Genomic DNA, 24170 nt, shown 5'->3' with positions numbered 1-24170 from the left:
AACTGGAACGCTCTTCCAGAGGCTATTATAGGGAAAATGCACTCCAGGGATTCAAGACAAAGTTAGACAAGTTCATACTGAACCAGAACGTACGCAGGTAAGGCTAGTCTCAGTTAGGGCACTGGTCTTTGACCTAAGGGCCACCACGTGAGCGGACTGCTGGACACGATGGACCACTGGTCTGATCCAGCAGCGACAATTCTTATGTTATTAAACACAAATATGGGAGACTTCTCAGCTCATTTTTTTTTTTTTTTAATAAATATATCCATATTGAAAGCAACTATTCACATGATATAAAAGCTGAATATATCAAAGAGATGGTGCTTTCGGTCAAACAATACAAAGCAATCTCAGACTGAAGATTGGTTTAGGCTGTACTGAAAAGTGAAGTGAATATAAAAGCAATGACCAAGTTGTTGCTTTGCAGATGGTTTCTATGAAGCAGATTTTAAGAGCACAATAGTGGAACAGTAGAAGGAATTAAGATCATAAAATTGTGTGTGAGGCTCATATGTGACTAAGGCTTGAAATTCACCAATGCTTCTAGACATGACCACTACTAGAATAAAAGCACTTTCCAAGTTAAGATTCTTCAGGGGATAAGATTTATCAGCTCAAATGCAGTTTCAAAGGTGCAAAAGCATATTCATGTCCCATGAGACTGAAGGCTTCTAAATTGGTGGTTTAACAAGGCAGCAGCAGCTCATGATTTAGAAATTAGGACACTGGAAAGCCAGAGCTCATATTAATCAGGACCTAAGCCATCAGAACATCAAGATGTACTCTAATAAAGTACAGATATTAAAGTTTGAATTTGGATTTTGAAGGGCACCAAAAGGGATCGTGGTCATTAGTAAATCATCAGATGAAAAACCTCTACTATATAGCAGTATATAACCATCTTGTAGAAGGTGTTTGTCCTGCCACAGAAATGTCAAATGTGGGGGTGGCAGTTCCAAGGAGTTGCTCAATTTTCACGTAATCAGAGCCAAGACAAAGTTAAAATACAAGAGGGCACCCTGGTTCTCATGTTAAGGCTGGGAAAATCTTGAGGCTGCACCAAGAAGTGAGTCTTGAGAAGAAAAAAACAATTTTGGCAATGTCAGTACAGTTCTGTGACAATGGGCCCACTTTGGAATGTTTGGCGTGGAAAGGTAAGCTTATGGGAGTGTGTGGCAGAGTGGTTAAAGCTACAGGCTCAAACACATGCTGCTCCTTGTGACCCTGGGCAAGTCACTTAATCCCCCCATTGCCCCAGGTACATTAGATAGATTTAAGCCCTCCAGGACAGATGGGGAAAATGTTTGAGTACCTGAATAAATTAATGTAAACTGTTCTGAGCTCCCTTGGGAGGACGGTATAGAAAACTGGATGAATAAATAAAGACCACTACAATACCCTGTGCCAGACAAGTCAGATGAACATACCAACAGTACCAAAAGTAATAAGGTTGTGCCCCATCTGTGAAATCAGCTTTGTAGGAGTTTCAAAATCTAGGGAGTACCGTATTTTCACGCAGATAACGCGCACCCGTGTAAAACACGCACACGGGTATAGCGCGCAGAAACCACGATTTTATGTACAAAAACTTTTGTATACCGCGCTCACGGGTATACCGCGCATGCAGCCCGACTGTCCTTTCGCCCGCCCCGACTCTCCTCTGGCCACCCCGACTCTCCTTTCGCCCTCCCCGACTCTCCGTGCGCTGTCCCGACTATCCGTTCACCCTCCCTGACTTTCCGTGCACTGCCCCGCCTCTCCGTGCGCTGTCCCGACTCTCCGTTCACCCGCCCTGACTTTCCGTGCGCTGTCCCGACTCTCCTAGTCTGATTGGCCCACGCGCCTTAGGCCCCACCAGTAGGCGGAGCTTTGGGACGGATGGGCCAATCCGGCCTCATTCCGTCGTTGGCTGCCTGCCGGACAGGCGGGTTTGGCTCCCGTCTGTCCGGCCAACTACCAAAGGTACGGGGAAGGGGGGTGGGGGTCAGCCAGGGGGGTCGCGGGTCGGCTGGGGGGGCGGTCGGAGGTTCTTGGGGGGGGGCGGTCGTTGGAGGGAGGGGGGTTTGCGTCGAGGGCGGGAGGGCCTGGGATCCCTCCTGCCCGTAATGTAGTGCGGGGTGGGGGTAGGGGGTCGCCGTGGCCAGGAGGGTTTGGGCTCCCTCCTGGCCCGATATTGTCGGGGAGTTGGGGAGTCGGCCGGGCAAGAGGGCTTGGGCTCCCTCTTGCTCCGATCGTGGATGCGGGTGCGGGTGGGAGCGCGTGCGAGCGGTCCTGCTGGGGGGGGTGAATCGGGCGTCGGGCGGGGTGGGAACTATGTAAAAAAAATTTTGTATACCGCGCTCACGCGTATAACGCGCGAGGGGTATGCGCGGTAGGTAAAAATGCGTATAACGCGCACATTATATGCGTGAAAATACGGTACTCGTGAGGCTGAAACAATCTTTTGAGTATCTGCCAAGTTGTCTACTAAGAACACAGGAATTGCCATACTAGGACAGACCGAAGATCCATCAAGCCCAGTATCCTTTTTCCAACTGTGGCCACCCAGGTCCCAAGTTCCTAGCTAGATCCCAAATAATAAAACAGATTCTATGTTGCTTATCCTAGGAATAAGCAGTGTATTTCCCCAAGTCATCTCAAGAATTGCCTATGGACTTCCGTTTTAGGAATCTAGCCAAACCTTTTTTAAACCCCACTAAGCTAACCGATTTCACCACATTCTCTGGCAATGAATTCCAGAGTTTAATTACACATTGAGTGAAGAAATTTTTTTCTCCGGTTTGTTTAAAATCTACTACTTAATAGCTTCATCATATGCCCCCTAGAATTTTTGGAAAGTCAACAAGCAATTCACATCTACCCTTTCCACTCCACTCAGTATTTTATAGATCTCTTATCATATAATCCCTGAGCTGTCTCTTCTACAAGCTGAAGAATCCTAGCCACTTTAGCTTTTCTTTACAGGGAAGTCATTCCATCTCTTTTATCATTTTTGTTGCCCTTCTCTGTACCTCTTCCAATTCTGCTATAACTTGTGTGCAATTCTGATCGCTGTATTTGAGGTGCACCCATATCGTAGAGTGATTGATATAAGAGCATTATAACATTTTCATCTTTGCTTTCCATTCCTTTCCTGATAATTTCTAACATTCTATTTACTTTTTTAGAAAACAACCGCACATTGAGCTGAGGGTTTTAGCGTATCCTCAACAATGTCACCTAGATCCTTTTCCTAGGCAGTGACTCCTAACACAGAACCTTACATCACGTAGCTATAGTTTGGGTTCCTCTTTCTCACATGCATCACTTTGCGCTTGCTCACATTAAACGTCATCTGCCAATTCGATGCACAGTCTCCCAAGGTCCTCTTGCAATTTTTCACAATCCTCTTATCCTCTTGCAATTTAACAACTTTGAGTCATCAGCAAATTTAATTCTCACTAGTTATTCCCATCTCTAGATCATTGATAAATGTGTTAAAAAGCAGCGGTCTCAGTACAGAGCCCTGGGGAACCCCACTATTTACTTCTCTCCATTGAGAATATTGACCGTTTAAATTCTCTCTCTGTTTTCTGTCTTTCAGCCAGTTCTTAAACCTCCTATCCCATGACTTTTCTAATTTCCTCAGAAGTCTTTCATATGATACTTTGTCAAATGTCTTTTGAAAATCCAAATGCACAATAACAACGGCTCACCTTTATCCATGTGTTCATTCACCCCTTCAAAGAACTGCAGTAGATTGGTGAGGCAAGATTTCCCTTGACTAAATCTATGCTGGCTTTCTCTCAATCTAAATTTATGCATATGTTCTGTCATTTTGTTCTTTATAATAGTCTCAACCATTTTGCCTGGCACCAATGTCTGACTCGCTGGTCTATAATTTCCTGGATTACCTCTAGATCCTTTAAAAGTCAATGTCACGTTAGGCCTTGGAGTGATAGGATCTGAGGATCTGAAGGCGACAAAACAGTGCGATAAGGGGTGGCTGTAGCCAGAAGGCTTCTAGGCTGTATAGAAAAAGGCATAATCAGGTCGTTGGTGAGGCTCCACTTGGGAGTATTGTGTTCAGTTTTGGAGGTTGAATCTGGTTAAAGGTATATGAAGACTTGAAGCGGTCCAGAGAAAGGTGACAGAAATGATAGGTCTGAGCCAAAAGGCATACAAGAAGAGACTGGAAAACCTGATTATGTACACTCCAGAGGAGAGGAGGGACAGAGGTGATATGATACAGACATTTAAATACTTGAAAGGTATTAATATAGAACCAAATCTTTTTCCAGAAAAGGGAAATTGGTAAAAATAGAGGGCATAAATTGAGATTTCCAGGTGACAGACTTAGGAGTAATATTAGGAAATTATTTTTCATAGAGGATAGTGGATGGCTGGAATGCCCTCCCAAGGGAGGTGGTAGAGAAGAAAATGGTGACGGAATTCAAAAAAATGTGGGATGAACACAGAAGATCTCTAATTATAATATGAATGGTATAAATTGAAAGCCGGTACCAGGCAGACTTGCACAATCTGTGTCCCATATATGGCAATTCCATTTAGGCTTAAGCGTACTTCAGTTGGATCACGAGGACAGTGCAGGACAGACTTTCACAGTCTAAATCCCGCAACAATGACATGGTTTGGATAGGCTGGAGTGAACTTCAACAGCAACTCCAGCAATTGGAACCTAAGAACAGTACCAGGCAGACTTCTAAGGTCTATGGCCCAGAAAGAACAAAGTCACTTTAATCATGAAATTGTAATGTATGTAATTATAAGGCAGACTGGATGGACCATTCAGGTCTTTATCTGCTGGCATTTACTATGTTTCTATGTTAATAAGAAAGAAAGATCTCCTTTAAAAGCTGCAAGGTCTGACTGATGTTCAAAGAATCAAAATTCAGATCCTTCCTAGAAGCTCCTGCCTTGGCCTGAAACTCATCTAATGCAGTGTTTCCTCCAGCTCATGGCTGTTTACATAGCATTCTCAACTCTGCCATCTTTTGAACAGGTCTCACCTCCAATCCTACTCCCTATAAAACCAAGTTCTTCTAAGTCCACTATCCAGTGACTCGGACATCGGGTATCAGTATTACCTGAACCCCTGCAATTTGGTCTCTGCCTTGTTAATGTGGCCATTGCCAATTACAATGGACCCAAGCACATTTCTATTCCAGTTGCATGCCATTCACCTGTAGGTTAATTTGCTCCCGACGCTGCTAATTCTGGCAAAACAGCCACATTGAGCACTTTCTGTAACCTAGGAATATACTGTATTGAATAGACTTTTCTATGATCTGCTTTTTTTCCGCTTTCCAAGTTGAATCTAGTAGATCGTCTGCTATATTGTTTCCTTACAATTTCACAGAAATACAAAAGCAGCTTAAACATTAGTAAATTAAATAAATGCAAACTTGCTAAGCCTGAAAAACCCAATCTGTTCTTGCTAAGATGCTCTTCCTCAGACAAGCCAAACAAACGTTGCTCAGTGGGAAGGCACTGAACTGCTTACATTGAACTCTCTTCTGGAATTTAGCCAGGGCTTGTTTAGCATTTCTGGTTTTGTGCTATCGGTTTAACCAATCTGTTTTCATTAAATTTGTTGGGGGGTTTTATATTTGTAATGAATTTTGCAAAGGCATCTTGAGATCATAAACACCAAGCTGCAATACAAGTCAGTGAATTAGTAAATAACTTCTGACTAGCTAATTCACTCTCTATTTATTCAATTTTCTATATCGTTCTCCCATGAATTTATTCATGTACTCAAGCATTTTGCCCAGTCTGTTCTGGCAGACTCACAATCTATCTAATGTACCTGGGGCAATGGGGGAATTAAGTGACTTGCCCAGGGTCACAAGGAACAGTGTGGGGTTTTAAACCCACAAGCTCAGGGTGCTGAGACTATAGCTTTAACCACTGCATCACAGTTTTATTCAGGTTGGATAAACATGAATTATTTTTTTTTTTAATGGATTATTTAAATTGGATTTTTATGCTTTTTTCAAGAAAAAATCTATCTAAAGATACTTTCCTTGTCATCAGCAGCAGATGAATCCAGAGTGGGTTAAGTCCACCTACCAGCAGGCGGAAAAAGAAAGCACAAAGTTGAGCTCTGGCATATATGCCATGGTATGCTCACTGGAGATTCAGTATTTCTATCTCTGTAGGGGGATGGATGGTCTCTCCTGATCCTGGTTTCATCTGCTGCTCCACGTGACCTGTACGCAGGGATTACTCCAGGGGTCTCAAAGTCCCTCCTTGAGGGCCCAATCCAGTCGGGTTTTCAGGATTTCCCCAATGAATATGCATGAGATCTATGTGCATGCACTGCTTTCAATGCATATTCATTGGGGAAATCGTGAAAACCCGACTGGATTGCAGCCCTCAAGGAGGGACTTTGAGATCCCTGGATTACTCCCTCTTCAAGCATTGCTACACTCCTGTTTTAGCTTTGCTGACTCTGTTGAGTGAGGGGATTGGGCTTCCTGGGTGTCCATGTCAGGGTACAGCTGGTGGTGCCAGTTCCCTACCCATCCCTCTCACCCCATTTGGTCACAGTCCTACACTACCTCCCTCCTCACGGTTAAAAAAAAAAAAAAAAAAGGACTGGTGTTCAAACCCAGAGGGAGTGAAAGGGAATAGGGTGTCTGCAGTATTCTAGCAACTTAATCTTCTAACATTCCACGAAGCTGTGAGTATGCTGGAGGCAGTTTGTCTGTCTTGTTTGTGCTCCCTTGCCCTCGCCCCATAATTCAAACAAACATTTCCTCCTGTCCTTTGTTTCTTGCTTCCCAGCAGCTTGTTCTAATGGCCATCAGTGTGTGTGCATGTGGGGTGCAGGGTGCAAGGTGAGAGCCTCCGATCAGGCCCACATCAGTTTTACACGAGTGGCTGTTCATTTTTTTCTTTGCCTTCTCTGCCCAGCCAGATGGTTCTGGGCTGACTCTCATATCTGACTGCTCGTGCAGGTCAAATTGACATGCATCTCTCCTATGAGCCTGTGGCACAATCTTGCCGAGTGGCTGACATTGACACCAATCTCTTCCACCATTCTTGCTACGGCGAGAGCCTTCTTTATTCATCATGAAATAAGGATTAGCTTTTAATTATGTAGCACGAGGCTGTATATTCATGCAATGTTTAAATTTTTTTGTAAGTGTTTATGGGTGGAATAACATCTACCATGATCCTATTGCATGTGCTGGTATAACAGAAGGGGATGTCTCTCTTGCAGAAACAATCGATACCTCAGGAAATGCACACATATAGCAGAATACTTACAGAAAGTAGCAGCAAAAGCTATAATAAAATGTGAACAAATATTCAAATGTCTAGTACATAGTTTAGTCACAGACAATGTTGCAAATGTATCAAATTTCATAGTTTATTTTGTGATATACTGTCTCTTAGAAAAGTCTAAATGGTTTACAATAAAATTGGGTATATAAGTTATATGTGCGGGATCCGGTTCTTACTTTCCTAGTCCTGCTGGAGGTGTTTCACTCTTTTGGTCAATTGGCCGGCCTTACAATTAATATGGACAAATCGGAAATTTTTGGGGGGGTCACCTTGACGGAAGTGGAGGAACTGCAATTGCTTGCCTCGTTTCCAATTAGGAGAGCTGTGGTGGGTTCTATCAGGTATCTTGGTATTCAATTACCTCGGGATGTATCTCGCCTTTATGAGCTTAATTATGCAGGTATTTCTTCAGTGAAGGTTGATTTGCAGCAATGCACGGGCTCTAGCTTTCTTGGTAGGGGACTTACCTTTGGAGGTGCCGAATCAGATGTTGCAATCTTTACATAAGGAATTCCGCACCTTTATTTGGCAGGGCAGACATCCCCATGTGTCTCAAAGGGTACTGTGGTCAGTTCGGTAGTGCAGCTGCGCTTTTTGTTAGATTGGTCTGTTGTGGACTTTAAAGTTGGGGGGTCCAGTTGGAACAGAGTTTTGTTCCTTCTTGCAAACTCCGGTATTGGCTGTGGATGTCATCTGTCCTTACCGTTGACTTACCAGAGGCTACAGAACCCTTTTTTCAGACATTTGGTGGAACTCTGGGGTAAGGTTCAGAGAAAGGAGAGGGTGGGGGGATATACCTCTTTGACGCCCATTAGGGGGAACCTCGGTTTGAGGTGGGTATGGTCGGGGGTCCATTCTCTGGCTGGGCGGCTCTGGATTTGGTTACATTTTGAGATGTGTTTTTGGGTGGGAGGATTCCTAGTTTTGATAAGCTAGCTGGGAGGGTGGAGGGCGTTAGGGGTGATTTCTGTGCTTTTATGAAACTTTGCCATTTTGTTTTCGCTGGGATGGGCAAGAGGCTCTGCAGCCTGTTAAGCATTTGGAAAATATGTGGCTCCTTTTAGAAAGGGTGCCGGCCTATTTCAATTTTATATCGTTATTTTAGGGGGCAGGAAGTTGTTCAGTATTCATATATGCAGAAATGGGAGGAGGATTTGGGTCTCACTTTTAAAAGGGAGGAGTGGGCACAAATCTGTTTGGAGGTTCAAAAGGCATCCCATAGTATTTTGGTACAAGAAATGCTTACAAAGTGTTAACATACTGCTTTCTGACCCTGGCATGCTTGCATTGTATGTATCCCCAGACTAGTGCTGTTTGTTGGATGTGTCATAAGGGAACGGGTACATATTTACATATTTGGTGGGAATGTTCTGATATCAGACTGTTCTGGTTATACGTCACCACTACTTTAACCTCTTGGATACAAGATCCAGTTCAATATTTACCTCAGAGCTGTCTTTTGAGACTGCATAATGTGCGATCTATGCCTTGGTGGACCAAGCTGGTTCGTATGGGTTTAACGGCTGCTAAATGTCCGATTGCTCGGTCCTGGAAGCACAGCGCAGTGCCGATAGGAGAGGACTGGCTTCTTCAGTTGTGCAAATTGGCACAAATGGAGCGCCTAGCTGCTAAGCATTTGGGTTACTATGCTCTTCAGGAGTGGACTTGGAAGAAAAATTTTGTTTTCCTTTGATCTAAAACTTGTTTGAGATTTGGGGAGGGTTGTGGGAGAGGGGCGGGGAGGTGGAGGTTTATGGGGGCGCATTGAAGAACATACTGCGTGCCCCTTTTTTGCAATACTGAGGGGTTCTTGCTGTGTTATAGGGATTAGGGACTGTATTTTGGTTTTGGGGGTTCTGTGATGGGGTGATGCCTTTCTTAGTGTTTGAGGGGGTACTGGAACACCATGCTTTGTCTATTGTGATGTCTGTATGTTGTGATTGTATTTTGTTGAAAACTTTAATAAAAACTTAATATATGTAAAAAAAATGGGTATATAAAAAGATAAAAAAATAATAGTTACAGGGAAGGTGATAATCGACCAACATGAAACAGGTGGGATAGAGGGAAAGAAATACAATGTAATAAAAAGGAAAGCAGAGATGAGAAGAAATTTAGAAGACCATGAAGAAAATGCCAAGGTAACATATGGTAGCAGTGCTCATTTGCTGCACTTCCTAGCCAAAGACTTCAGTGTCCCAGACCAGTGTCACTGAAATTGCTAAATACTTCCACAACAATCATTTTGCTGCTACAGCAGCTCTGAAAAGAATTGGCTAACACTCCCACAAAATGTTAGATGGAATTCTGTAGTGGACTATTTTGAGAAGTATATAAAAAAACTGGCCTATTCTGATTATATCTGGTTGTAAATATTTAAGATTATACCAGCAAGAATGAGTCTGTAGAAAACCATTATTTAAATGAAGTCTATTCTGGTATTATTCCAAGCTGAATTGCAAAAGACAGGAAGGCTTGATGAAAAAAATAAATATCCAAACAAATGGTAGAAAAAAGTATTTTATTTTGAATGCATTAACTGAAATATGATAAGCTCTGGGAAATGTGTATGGCAGATGTCTTTATACTGCATTCAGCAGAAAAGGAAATGTATTTGTTTTTATTTCTCCGATGTTGCAGTACCTGATGAGTTCTTGGGATTCCCAATTTAATTTGTGTCTACATAATTTTGTTTCTAATTTGTGATCTCCTGTTCTGTATTTGGTGAGGGTCTATCAGTGCTCAGCAATAATAGGTGGGGAGCTTGAAGGAAAGACAAGGAGAGGGGATCAAGGGTCCTTCCATTATTTTCTGTCAAGGAACCATGTCCAATACCAACCCTGAACCTTGCTGTAGCTGGTAGGGATCCCCAAGTAGCACCAGTTAAGGACCTCCTCCAAAAGATAGCCAGAACTCCCATGGTAGTTGCTGGTAGCTTCCTTGAGCTACTGATGACTACATAAGACTAGCCTTACTGGGTCAGACCAACAGTCCATCAACTCCAGTAGCCCATTCTCATGGTGGTCAATCCAAGTCTCTAAACCCAAAGAGTAGCAACATTCCATGCTACCGATCCAGGACAGCAATAGCTTGCCCCATGTCTTTCTCAATAATAGGCTATAGACTTTTCCTCCAGGAAATTGTCCAAACCCTTCTTAAAACCAGCTTCGCTATTCACTCTGCTAGGCTTTCCTGCCTCCGATGATGCAACTTCCTTCTTCCTCGGAGGCGGGACGGCCTAGCAGAGGCCCTGAGGTTGCAGAAGGGAAATGACTCACTAAAGCTACAGAAGGAGAGAGCGGTGCAGCTGCTAATCCAGGCTAGTGTTACCGGGAGGGTTTGAAAAATCACCTGGTTTTTTTGGAGGTTTTTTTTCTTTTTTTAGCCAGAGTCAAACACAGAACGTCAGGCTGTGCCGAGTCAGACCGGGGAATCCACAAGCCAGTGAGAGACGATGAGAGCCTGTTAATCGGGAGGGGAGCGTGGTGCCGATGGACCTAGGAGACAAGAGGGAAGGGTGCTGATAGGAGGCAAGGAGAGGAGGGAGTGGTGTTGCTAGACCTGGGAGGTGAGTGGGTAAGGTACTGCTTCTAGTCAGAGGGGAGGGAAAGGGAAGGGAGAGGAGCCCTGCTAGTCGGAGAAGAGAGTTGTTGCTTGCCCTGGGGGTGGAAAGAAGAGGTGCTGCAGCTAGTTGGTGGGGGAAACGGAAGTAGAGAGGAGGGGAGGGAGAAGTACTATTGAAGCTGAGTGGTGGAGGGAGGTGAGAGAGAGAGGCGCTGCTGGATTGGGAACAGAGGAGAGTGCTGCTGGACTTAAAATGGAAGAGGGAAAGCTGCAGCAGGACTGATGGGAGAGCAGTGGAGGAGGAGAGTGAGGGGGGAAGAGAAATGCTGCTGCTGCACCCAATTGGGGAGAGAGAGGGAAGGAGGGAGAAGGAAGACCAGGAAGGGAGAGGAGAGGATAGTGAGATGCTAAGACCATGGGAGGGAGGGAAAGGAAAGGCGATACTAGACCATGGAGGGAAAGATGTCAGGGCTTGGGGGGGAAGGAGACAGATGTCAGACCAGGGGAAAGGAATGGAAATGAAAGGGGAGGACGAAGATGGATGGTTAGCATGGAGAAAGAAGAAAGCGAGTTATCAGAAGACAACCAGAGCCTGGGACCAACATGATTTGAATAATGACCAGACAGCAAAAGGTAGAAAAAAATCATTTTATTTTCTGTTTTGTGATTACAATATGTCAGATTTGAAACGTGTATCCTGCCAGAGCTGGTGTTAGACTGCAAACGTGAGCTAGGATTGAACAGAGAGAGGAAAAGTCTTTTTTGTTTGTTTATTTTGTTTACATCACAGCGCCAGTGTGGTTAGGAGGGGGTGAAGAGGCTATAAAATAAACCTACCAGGATGTTTAAAAAAAACACCCAATTGGGCAGGAAAATCAAATCAAATCAAATCAAATCGAAAAATCGATTCAATAGGCTGAATCAAATCGAAATTTTTTTTCCTGAATCGGGCAGAACTACCGGTACTCCCAGCCCTTCATCTGAACACAAAACAGAAATCTGTTGAGCAATTCTGCTTTATCCCTATCAGCTTTTACATATTGTTCCCCTTCACCTTTGAGCCTCACAGTGCCACTTTTGCACTTCCTCCTATCACTTACATATGTAAAGAAATGTTTTGTCTCCAAATTTTATCTTTTGGTCTATTTCTTCTTCCATTGTATCGTTGTCTACTTTCCCAGCTATGCTTAGCTTTTCTAGGTATTGTAGCCCAACGACTTCTTTTTGTGATGCCTTGTAATTTATGAAGGCTAACCTCCTCTGGAAGAGCACATACTTTGTAAATGGGTCTCTGCCAGAGCCTCTAATGTATTTCAGTAGCATAACTAAATTAAATAACTACTTCTGAAGGTTATGGGTATGGGTGGAGATGAAAGAGATTACTTGCAGGGATGAGTGGGTATGGAATGGATCTTAGCAGCGACGGGTTAAATTCCAGCAGAGATGGGTGAAATTTCTGTCCCAGTGCAACTTTCTGCTGACTTTTGCAATTGTATATCAGTCTTGTTTGTAAGTACCAGGCCATAAGAATGGCTCATAGCAGTACTGCAGCAGACCAAGAATATCAGTCTGTCACTCTTCTAGAATAGTCTTGTTAGGGAACAGTAATTATTACCTTACATGAACTATTTAGCATACATAAGCATTTGCAAAAGGATGTCAGAGAGAATTTTTCCTCTTTTTAGCCAATTCTACATTGTTAATACTGAAAATTAGGTAATTACTAACAAGCTACTATAACAAGCTAATTATTCAAAAATAATTAGACACAGATGAGCATTCTAGTAATTTGTACTTTGTTCTGGGAGACTGCCAGCAGCATCTCACACATGTTATCAGGCATTTTATACCTCAGGGACTGGATTTGATTTTTTATATATATAAAAATGTGAAATATTAAAAAAAATAAGGAAGCCTTTTGGGAGTTTCAGCACTAAAGATGATGATCTATGGACATCACATCCGAACCTCAAGCTCCCTCCAACTCTTCCACAAACACCTAAAAACCTGGCTATTCTCAAAACTGTAATACTTCCCCCCTCTTAGGCCTCTCACCTTCCCCCTTTACACCTAACTCTTTAATCTCTCCACTGTAGTTCCTCTCTCATCCTTCTTCCTGTAAACCGTGCCGAGCTCCGCATTCGTGGAGATGGTGCGGTATATAAACCCAAGGTTTAGTTTAGTTTAGACATCAAAGCACCTCACTTTATTCACAGCAAAAAGGAATGGGTATGTTCTTGCACTATATAAATGTTTTATTGGCAATGTCTGAGAAACCCTTAATTAGGTTCAACACAAGGAATGTGAAAAGTAATGTGCGAGTGATTTTTTTGAGCAATCCAGAATGTAGCTACAAAATTGGTCATTAGTCTCAGCCAAAGTATATGGGGACAGACTTCTAGTCCTCTACAGGTATATTCTGGAAGACAGGTGGGAGAGAGGATCTATGATAGGGATAATTAAATATCTCCATGGCATTAACAATCTGTAATGAGCGTGCATAAAATAAAATTAAGAGCTTATAGGCTCAGGAGTAATCTAAAGAAATGCCTTTTTATGGGACAGTTAATGAATGCAAGGAATAGCCTCCTGGTGGAGGTGGAGGAGATGGAGATGGTTATCTGAATTCAAGAAACCCTTAGGGAGGAGAACAGATGTTGTGGATGAGTAGACTGGATGGGCCATTTGGCCTTTATCTGCCATCATGTTTCTATATATTTGGAGGAGTGGCCTAGTAGTTAGAACTGCTACCTCTGTACCATGAGGTTGCAAGCTCAATCACTGTGTCACTCCTTGTGACCCTGGGAAGTCACTAAACCTCCATTGCCCCAGGTATCATAAGGTAGATTGTAAGTCTACGGGGACAGAAAGGGAAAAATACTTAAGAGTACCCAAAGGTAAAAACCACCTTGATGGTTTCACAAAGGGCGGAATACAAGTATCTAAACATTATTTAGTTAGTTAGTTAGTTATTTTAAAGAGAATTGCATTTTTTAATTTGAGTTAAAGTCCAAAGTATTGTTCTCCCAACTACTAAACAGTAATAATCCATACACCAGCTTTATACCATAAGAGCAGGGAGTGGCGAGAGGGAGAGACATGTCAGCCAATCAAGTACTATATATACTTGAATAGAACCCCATCTAAATATAAATTGAGATACCATTTTGGCCCCTCCTTTTTAGGGGAAAAACAGTAACTCAGATATAAACCAAGGGTTTATATTCCATCATTCCTCCCCTTATGTGGTTAGGCATTCCTATCACCATCTTTCCCAGTGATGTCTCTCCTTCGCTGCCCTCACCAACCAATTTCTCCCTTCAGTACCTCCTCCTCCCCCCCCCCCAATCCAGCAGACTTCCCCCATCAGGGCCTGACACGAATCTAGCAGTGATGCCCTCCCTCTCCCCCCCTCAAATAGGCAAGACCAACCCTCTCTCCTGGATCCAGCAGAAGGACCCCAGGTTTACCATGCTTCTCTGGTCTACTGGCATGCTGGGGCAGGAGCAATTCCCATTCGCTCCTGCCCATGCTCTCAAAGTGGTGAAAATGGCTGCCAAAACTTCCAGCAGCAGTCTCACGAGGCTCTGTAGCTGCCAGTTCATATGGGGGGATAGAGATGCTGTCAGGTGGGGAAGTCTGATGGTTTGGGGGGGTTGATGGTGGCAAAAAAGAAGGGACACTACTGCGAGAATTGTAGGAAAGTGACTTCAGGGGAGGGAGAGAGGGGAGAAGACTTGAATAGGTAGGGTTTGTGGCTCAGGACTGACGCCGCTTGTAGTTCTTCAGGGCTTGGGGGTGGATTTTGCAGCTCAGGACTGCTGCCACTGGTACTTCGGCGGGGGGGGGGGGGGGTGTTTTTTTCATTGGTGATTTTTCTGCCGGTTGCCCAAGACCCTACTGTACAACACATAGTACCATCAGAATGGCAAAATCAAAAGATAGGGATGAGCTCCCAGAAAAATGTCATGTTCATTTGGAATTTTCTTTAAAATTTCCAACAAGCATTGTGGATAAATCGTGTTATAGCTTTCCCCGATCTTGTATTTTGTTTGATCTCCTTGTCTTGGTAGTTGTCACACATGCACTCAGTGATCTAAAGAAGATTTAATATTCTTATATATCAGTGTTTCTCAACTTCTTCAAGCCAAGTACCCCCTAAGTCTAACAAATATTAACCAAGTACCCCCACCCAAGCTCCGCCCGACCCCACCTGACCCACCCGCATAATACCTTGTTTCCCTGAAAATAAGATCTACCCCGAAATAAGCCCTAGTCCCGGGATTTGCCGGCAACTGTTCAACCCAACTCACCCCCCCCACCCCGCTGCAACCAAACCCCTGTTGACTCTCCATCCTTGTCTCCCCATCGACCGCAAGCAAGCCCCAATTTCAACTGAAGCAGCACTCTAAACAGGCTGCTTAGCCTTGTCTGTTGGGGATTTCACTCTTCTGTGTTACTGATGATGTCAGAGTGAAATCCCCGACGGACAAGGCCAAGCAGCCTGTTTAGAGTGCTGCTGGCCCGAGGCTGCTTCGGATGAAGGTAGGACTCGCTCGTGGTTGGTGGGGAGCAAAGGAGGGAGGGTCAGCAGGGGTTTGGCTGCGCAGTGGGGATAGAGGAGTGCTCAAGAGTTCTGCTGCACGAGGGATGGGAGGGAAGGAAGGATAGAAGCTGGACAAGGCTGCACGAGGGATGGGAGGGAGGGAAGGACAGAAGCTGGGCAAACTTCTGATGCACAGGGGGATGGAAGGGAGGGGAAGAAAGATGCTGCACATGTGGAGGAGAGAAAGGAAAGAGGAAGAATTAGGGTGAAGGGGAGGAAGGGAGAGGTGGTCATGTGCATACCCCAAAAATAAGACCTAGTGCCTTTTTTGGGCCCCAAATTAATATAAAAGACTGTCATATTTTGTTTCTCCACCGGTTAGAGGATGTAAATTTAAAAGACATCATCAACATCTTTTCTCACATCAAGCAGCATTATGGGGTAAAGATCTGGAACAACTGCTTATGCCTACTACTTATGGGGGAATTTAGGAAACACCTAAAAACATATCCGTTCCTGAAGTATTTAGGTTACTGACCTATACAATCTTAGTCCACAACAACTGATCTCTAGAGCTGTTAATCACTAACCCTTAACTTTGTTAATTTTACTCAATCTGTAGCATCTTTTAATCATTGTAAACTGCATAGAACTTCACGGTTCTGCGGTATATAAACTATTATTATTATTATATTTTCGGGGAAACATGGTAATAGTACTAATTATAATGCAATTTCTTCTATTCATTTTTCATATACACATAATATAATCTTATTAACAATACATAATAGTAACCACAAAATTAAAAAAAAAAAAAACATGCGCACTGTATGCAGAGAAAATGTTAATCATCATTTATATTTGTTTTTTTTCAAAGAGATCAAGGCAGATGACTTTAAAATATGCAATGTCACCTCAGGAACAGCTATAAAAAATAAACAAATATAGTGCAAAATATAGACAACAGATATATGTAAATTTTCAAAACTGACATGTCGATCACTAAATTGAAAATAAAATTTTCCCTACCTGGTGATTTTATTAGTCTCTGGTTGCACTCCTTCTAACTGTACATCCAACATTTCTTTCTTTCTGCCTGCTGCACTCTTCCTCTCCTCCAGACCTCATTACCCTTCCTTAACCAAAATCTCTCTCCTCCACCTCCACGAGTCCAACTTTTCTTCCTCTCTCCTCCACCTCCATTGGCAACATGTCTCTCTCTCTCACTGTCCCATCTGTCTCTCTCTCATTCCCCCCCTTTACTGCCACAACCATTTCACCCTCTCTCATCCCCCGGATCATGTGCAGCATCTTTCACCACTGCCCACCAGCCCCATGCCCAACATTTCTCCTTCTATCATCCGTCTCCAGTACATGCCACATCTCTCCCTCCATTCCCTCCACCACTATTGTCCAACATTCCTCCCCCTCGCATCCCTTTCAATCTGTCCCACTGTTCCCTCTCCATGACCATATCCTTTCTCCCTCATCCTTCCCTTCCCTATGCATCTCTACTTCATTCTTCTCTCTCTCTCTCTCTATGCCCAACAATTTTTCTCTTTCTTCCTTTCCCCATGTACACCATCTCTTTCCCTCTCACTCACATCTAAACAGTGTGACAAGGCAGTGGCTGTAGCCAGAAGGATGCTAGGCTGTATAGAAAGAGGAATAACCAGCAGAAGAAGAGAGGTGTTGATACCCTGTATAAAAGTCATTGGTGAAGCCAGATTTGGAGTAGTGTGTTCAGTTTTGGAGGCCCTATCTGGCAAAGGATATAAAAAAACTTGAAGCGGTCCAGAGGAAGGCAATGAAAATGCTAAGGGGTTTGATCCAAAAGAAGTACGAAAAGAGACTGAAAGACCTAAACATGTATACTCTAGAAGAGAGGAGGGCCAGGGGAGATATGATACAGACATTTAAATACTTGAAAGGTATTCATATAGAACAAAATCTTTTCCAGAGAAGGGAAAATGGTAAAACTAGAGGGCATAACTTGAGGTTGCAGGGAGGAAGACTTAGGAGTAATGTTAGGAAATTATTTTTCACGGAGAGGGTGGTGGATGGCTGGAATGCCCACAAGGGAGGTGGTAGAGAGCTCTACGAACGTGGAGATGATGCGGTATACAAACCTAAGGATTAGATTAGAATTTTAAAAAAGTGTGGGATAAACACAAAGGATCTCTAATTAGAAAACAAACAAATGATATAAATTAAAGAACTAAGGCCAGTATTGGACAAACTTGTTTGGTTTGTGTCCCACATGTGGCGATTCAGTGTAGGATGGGCTGGGGAGGGCATCAATGGGAACTCCACTAACTTGGAACATGAGGACTTTACTGAACAGACTTTACGCTAGATATCCTGCAATGGGATGGCTGGATATGCTGGAGTGAGTTTGGATGGCTACTTTAGCAGTTGGAACCTAGGATATTGCCAGGTGGACTTTAATCTATGACCCAGAAATATCAAAAAAGAGACAAGTTAATCATGTATTTCTAATGAGAAAAACTAATGGGCAACCAAGATCGCAAATTTTATGTACTTTGCATCAGGCACACTCAGAAAATTATGAGAAGGGTAAAAGGAAAGTAGGACTAAATGATTAGCGATTTAATCCAGGGAGAAGAATTTATGTTCATATTAAGCGACCTGCCCAGAGTCACAAGGAGCAACATTAGAGGAAGGAAGAAAGAAAATAGTGTATTAACACAGACACAAGTGTTCAGTTTCAAACACAATATATTTATATTTGGCCCATACTTTTTCCAGTTGCAGCTCAAGACAAGTTACAAATCAGGTACGAACCAATCTGGTCTAACTCTTCTACATCACCAACTGCATAGCACTGAATGCTCTTGGCTTAGAAATCCTTTGGATACCCTTCAAAATTTTAAAAATGCTTCATCAGTATTCTCACATTGCGCAGTGCTAAATACACGTATGTCTCCAATATTCTCAAACATGACTTGAATCTATTCTATCTTTAATGCTTAATAAATTCACTCTCCAATCCATCTGTCTGCTGCTCCACAGCCATCTCTTACTGCTGAAGATTTTGCACTAGGATTTCAAGAAAAAAATTAGTAAATTGCCGCAATCTGTTTCTTTGCCTATCTGTTCTACAACAGACAATCCTGCCTCTCTGCCTGTTACCTGTTCTACAATCTATAATCCTCAGTGTCAGTAGCAGCACTCACTTCTTTTAATCTTCAAACCAGTACTTCCTTAAAAAAAAAAAATTACATTTTTAAAACTCATCTCCTCCAAGTGACCCTATTCCCGCCTCCCTTCTTTCATGTTTCATCGATCCACTCTCTGACCCATTACTATCAATGGTTAAAAATAATCTTTCCGCTGGCAATTTCCCTCAAGACTGGGGGGGGAAAGCTATAGCCACTCCTTTGCTAAAGAACCAAAAATTTGATCCTAATACTGCAGCCAATTACAGACCAATCTCAAATCTATCATTTGTTTCTAAAATAGTTGAAAAAGTAGTTTCTATTCAATCATCAGATTTCCTAACAAGTACTAATGTACTGCATCCTCATCAGACCAGTTTTTGTCAACATCACTTTACAGAGCACACACTCCTGGGTCTCTTAAATCACATAAAACAGATCTTGGATAGAACGGGATAATGCCGTTCTTTTTTCTCTAGACATGTCTGCTGCTTTCGATCTGGTGGACCATGATATTCTCCTTAATAGACTTGAAGAAACACAAATTAAAGGTTCTGCCTTTCGATGGTCCCAATCCTACCTCACTGATCGTACATTTTCGGTTCATTATTCCAAAACTTTTTCCAATACTCATGTACTTCAATCTGGTGTACTGCAGGGTTCAGTGTTGGGACCTATTCTCTTCAATATCTTTCATGCTCCCCTCATTCTACTGCTTCAGTTATTAGGGTACAGATAGGGGTAGATATCAGCATGGAAAGAGTATAGATAAAAACAAGGGGGCTATAGGGCTAAATCATGATAACCTGACAGGTCATGGACCTGATGGGCCGCCGCGGGTGCGGACTGCTGGGCGCGATGGACCTTTGGTCTGACCCAGCGGAGGCAAATTCTTATTCTTAACTATGCTGATGACATCCAGCTAATGTTACCTTTGGACTTTCATTCACCATCCAGCTATTCACTTATCTCCGAGAAACTGCACAAAATCAGACTGAGAATTTAACTTGTTGATAGCCCAAAAACTGGAATGGGTTTTCCCTCAAGGATTTCACCAGTAAGATCTTTATACTTTAATATGAAGGGTGTTCCCTTACAATTTTCAACAACTAAGATCTTAGGAGTTGTAACTGATAATGCTCTATCTTTTCATTCGCACATTTTGAAGGTTGTTTCTTCCTCTTTGACAAATCTGATCATTAGATCATTTCTTCAATTGAGCTCACTTCATATCTTAATACATTCCCTGGCACTAAGTTAGACTACTGTAACTCCATTCTCATCGTTCTTCCAAAATACCAGCTACATCAGTTACAGCTAGTTCAAAACACTGTAGTAAGATTACTTTATCATTCATCAAAATTTGATCACATCTCTCCCCTTCTAAAAGCTGAACACATTATGCCAGTCTTATATCGTATCCCTTTCAAATGCAATGTTTTTTCTTATCAGATATTATCAAGCTGTCTTCCTTTATTTCTATTCAGTTTTTTAGTTTATTGTTCTCCACAGAGAGCTCTCCAATCCTCACAGCAACAATTGTTAACTGTCCCATCATTCAGACAACTATTTCTTGATGTTCATAGGAATTCCTTCACCTATATACTGGAATTTTTAACCTTACTACCTTCACACTGAGTTTGTTTCTGAAATTTAAGGCTCAATTAAAAGCATTCTATTTTTCTCAGGCATTTTATTTGCAGGTTGACAGATTAAAATTAATTAATAAACCCAACTGAAAATTTTGTTTTATTATCCCATATCCTAATGTTTTACCCTTTTTCCTTTCTCCCTTAACCTAGATTTCATTGTAACTAACTCAGTTGTCTCTTTCCTTATGTTCTTGTTGATGTTTGTAGCGTTTGTACTTGTCAATAGTCTCAGTTTCTCCTTTCTTTTATGATATTGTAAGCAGCTTAGATTTTAACCCTGGTTTTATATTTGCGGTATATCAAATAAATTGAACTTGAAATAATACCAGTCCTCCTCACTAAAACATAAGTTCTTTGTTGCAGAGGCAGAAGGGAATGTGAAATGACAAAAATTTTGGTGGTACATATACGAAACTGTGCAAAACAATCGCGCATGAACAATTGAGGGCAGAGCATGCAGGACATCAGTGCACTGGATTCAAACACTTTTACAGCGGTCTGAGGGTGTGTGTGCTTAGAACTGTTGGCGCTCCCGCTGGGGGGGTATTGGGGGGGAACCCCACCATTATAAAGGAAACAGCCTTTTCCCTCTTTTTTAGGGAAAAATTAGTTTCCTCTGTAATGGGGGGTTCTCCCTCAATCAGAGCGCCAACAGTTCTAATTAAAGTGGGGGGTTCCCCCACACACACCCTCGGACCGCTGTAAAGCACAGTTACTTACCGTAACAGGTGTTATCCAGGGACAGCAGGCATATATTCTCACATGTGGGTGACGTCATCTACGGAGCCCCGATGCAGAAGCATTTTCAAGCAAACTTGATTGAAGATTTAAGTTTGCTCTGCTGCTCCACGCATGCGTGCCTTCCTGCTCCACTAGGGGGTGCATCCCCTCGTGGTCTCCAGTTCACTTAACTAGCCAAGAAGCCAACCTCGGGGAGGTGGGCGGGTTGTGAGAATATATGCCTGCTGTCCCTGGATAACACCTGTTACGGTAAGTAACTGTGCTTTATCCCAGGACAAGCAGGCATGATATTCTCACATGTGGGTGACCTCCAAGCTTACTGAAGAGGGATGGAGGGAAGTTGGCAATTTAAGCAAATAGATTTCGCAACACCGATTGGCCGAATCGGCCATCGCTTCTGGACAGGGAGTCCAGACAGTAGTGGGAGGTGAAGGTATGAACCGAAGACCACGTGGCAGCCTTGCAGATTTCCTCAATAGGTGTGGACCTGAGGAAGGCTACGGAGGCTGCCATTGCTCGGACTTTGTGTCCCGTAACTCGACCATGCAGCGCGAGACCAGCCTGAGCGTAGCAAAAGGAGATGCAATCGGCCAACCAGTTGGACAAGGTGCGTTTGGAAACTGGGTGACCTAACCGGTTTGGGTCGAAGGACAAAAACAGTTGTGGGACTTTCCGGTGTGGCTGAGTGCGTTGGAGGTAAAAGGCCAACGCTCTTTTGCAGTCAAGAGTGTGGAGCGCCACTTCTCCGGGGTGAGAGTGGGGCTTGGGAAAAAACACAGGTAAGACAATGGACTGATTGAGATGGAAATCAGACACTACTTTAGGTAGGAACTTTGGATGGGTGCGGAGTACCACCTTGTCGTGATGGAATACTGTGAAGGGTGGGTCCGCTACCAGAGCTTGTAGCTCACTAACCCGCCGTGCGGACGTGAGCGCGAGTAGGAAAATTACCTTCCAAGTGAGGAATTTTGGATGGCATTTGTCTAGGGGCTCAAATGGAGGTTTCATTAGTTGAGCCAGAACCACGTTAAGGTCCCAAACCACCGGGGGAGGTTTGAGAGGGGGGTGGACGTTCAGCAGACCCTTCATGAAGCGAGTGACTAAGGGATGGAGCGAGAGGGCTTTCCCTTCCAGGGGCTGTTGAAAGGCCGCAATCGCACTGAGGTGTACTCGAATGGAGTTGGTCTTTAGGCCGGAATGAGATAGTTGAAGTAGATAGTCAAGGACCAGGGGGACGGGGACCAACACCGGGTCCTGGCTGTGGGAGGAGCACCAGGTTGAGAATCTGGTCCACTTTTGGGAGTAGCAGGTTCTCGTTGAGGTTTTTCTAGAGGCCTCCAATATCTCCTTGACTGATTGAGACACGGGGAGAGCAGTCAGGGGGAGAGAAACCAAGCATTCAGATGAAGAGATTGAAGATTGGGATGTAACAGTGAACCCTGACCCTGTGACAGTAGAGAGGGAAACAGAGGCAGAGGCAGTGGATCTCTGACACTGAGTTGAAGTAGAAGGGAAAATCACGGCTGGCGTGGCCAGCGAGGGGCAATCAGGATCAGGGTGGCTTGTACTGTTTTCAGGTGGAAAGGGTCCGCAGTATCAGAGGAAACGGCGGGAACGCGTACAGGAACCTTCCCTCCCAGTCGAGGAGGAAGGCGTCGGCCTCGAGTCGGTCCGGGGAGTATATCCGGGAGCAGAAGAGAGGCAGCTTGTGATTGTGAGGGGACGCGAACAGGTCTATTTGAGGCGTCCCCCACCGTTCGAACACTCCTCGTAGGGCCTGAGAGTGTAGTGACCACTCGTGTGGCTGGAGGAGGCGGCTGAGTCTGTCCGCTAGGCAGTTTTGTTCTCCTTGTATGTACACCGCCCGAAGGAAGGTGTTGTTGGAGATTGCCCATTTCCAGAGGCGTAGGGCTTCCCGACAAAGGGGCCAAGACCCTGTGCCCCCTTGTTTGTTTACGTAGTACATCGCTACTTGGTTGTCGGTTCGGATGAGAACCACTCGGTCGCGGAGCAGATGTTGGAAGGCTACAGCTGCGAGGTAGATGGCCCGAAGTTCTAGCACGTTGATGTGGCAGCGACGGTCTTGTGCTGACCACATTCCTTGGGTGCGTAGGCCGTCCAGATGGGCTCCCCAAGCGTACTCCGACGAGTCCGTGGTGAGTACCTTGCTGTGGGGTGGGGTGAGGAAGAGCAAACCTTTGGAAAGATTTGAAGAGTCGGCCCACCAGCGGAGCGATCGTTGCAATGAAGGAGTCACTGTCACGGAGCGGTCGATCGGGTCCCGGTCTTGACGCCATTGAGACGCCAGGGTCCATTGAGGGATTCTCAGATGGAGGCGGGCGAAGGGTGTGACATGGACGGTGGAGGCCATGTGGCCCAGGAGGGTCATCATCTGTCGAGCTGATACTGAGGTCAGCAGAGAGATCCTTCGGCTCAGACTTACTAATGCCTCCAGGCGCGGAGGGGGGAGGAAGGAACGGAGGCGAACCGTGTCCAGCGTGGCCCCGATGAACTGTAGGGACTGCGAGGGGAGTAGTTGAGATTTTGGGAAGTTTATTTCGAACCCCAGACTTTGTAGGTAGGTAATAGTCTGTTGGGTCGCTGAGATAACCCCTTCCTTGGACGGGGCTTTGATTAGCCAGTCGTCCAGGTAGGGGAATACCTGGAGGCCCTGGGAACGTAAGGTTGCTGCTACCACCACGAGGCACTTGGTGAAGACCCGAGGTGATGATGCTAGTCCGAAGGGGAGGACTCGGTATTGTAGGTGCCAGTCCCCTACTTGGAAACGCAAAAACTTGCGGTGAGCGGGGTGCACTGGGACGTGTGTGTACGCCTCCTTGAGATCGAGGGAGCAGAGCCAGTCGCCCTCGTCGATCAGGGGGTAGAGTGTTGGTAGTGAGAGCATCCAAAACTTTTCCCGTACCAGGAATTTGTTGAGGCGTCTCAAGTCTAGTATTGGGCGTAGGTCTCCCGTTTTTTTCGGTACCAGGAAGTAACGGGAGTAGAAGCCCTTCCCCCGTTGGCCGGGGGGGGACCTTCTCCACTGCTCTCAGGCGAAGCAGGTCTCGAGCTTCGGAGAGGAGTAGAGGTAGCTGAGTCCGGTTGGGAGGGCAATTCCTTGGGGGATTGTCCGGGGGAATGGCCCGAAAGTTGAGAGAGTACCCTGATGAGATCACGCCAAGGACCCATGCG

At 44.3% G+C, this 24170-nt stretch overlaps 1 protein-coding gene across 2 annotated transcripts in view; it reads right to left on the bottom strand.

Annotated features, from left to right (window-relative positions):
• The window catches only part of RAB6A (RAB6A, member RAS oncogene family), a 165985-nt gene that overhangs the window by 82312 nt on the left and 59503 nt on the right, over window positions 1-24170 (bottom strand). The window lies entirely within an intron of this gene.

This window comes from Geotrypetes seraphini, chromosome 6 (assembly GCF_902459505.1).
Source record: "Geotrypetes seraphini chromosome 6, aGeoSer1.1, whole genome shotgun sequence".
Lineage (NCBI taxonomy): Eukaryota > Metazoa > Chordata > Amphibia > Gymnophiona > Dermophiidae > Geotrypetes > Geotrypetes seraphini.
This window is presented reverse-complemented; position numbering and strand designations above follow the sequence as displayed.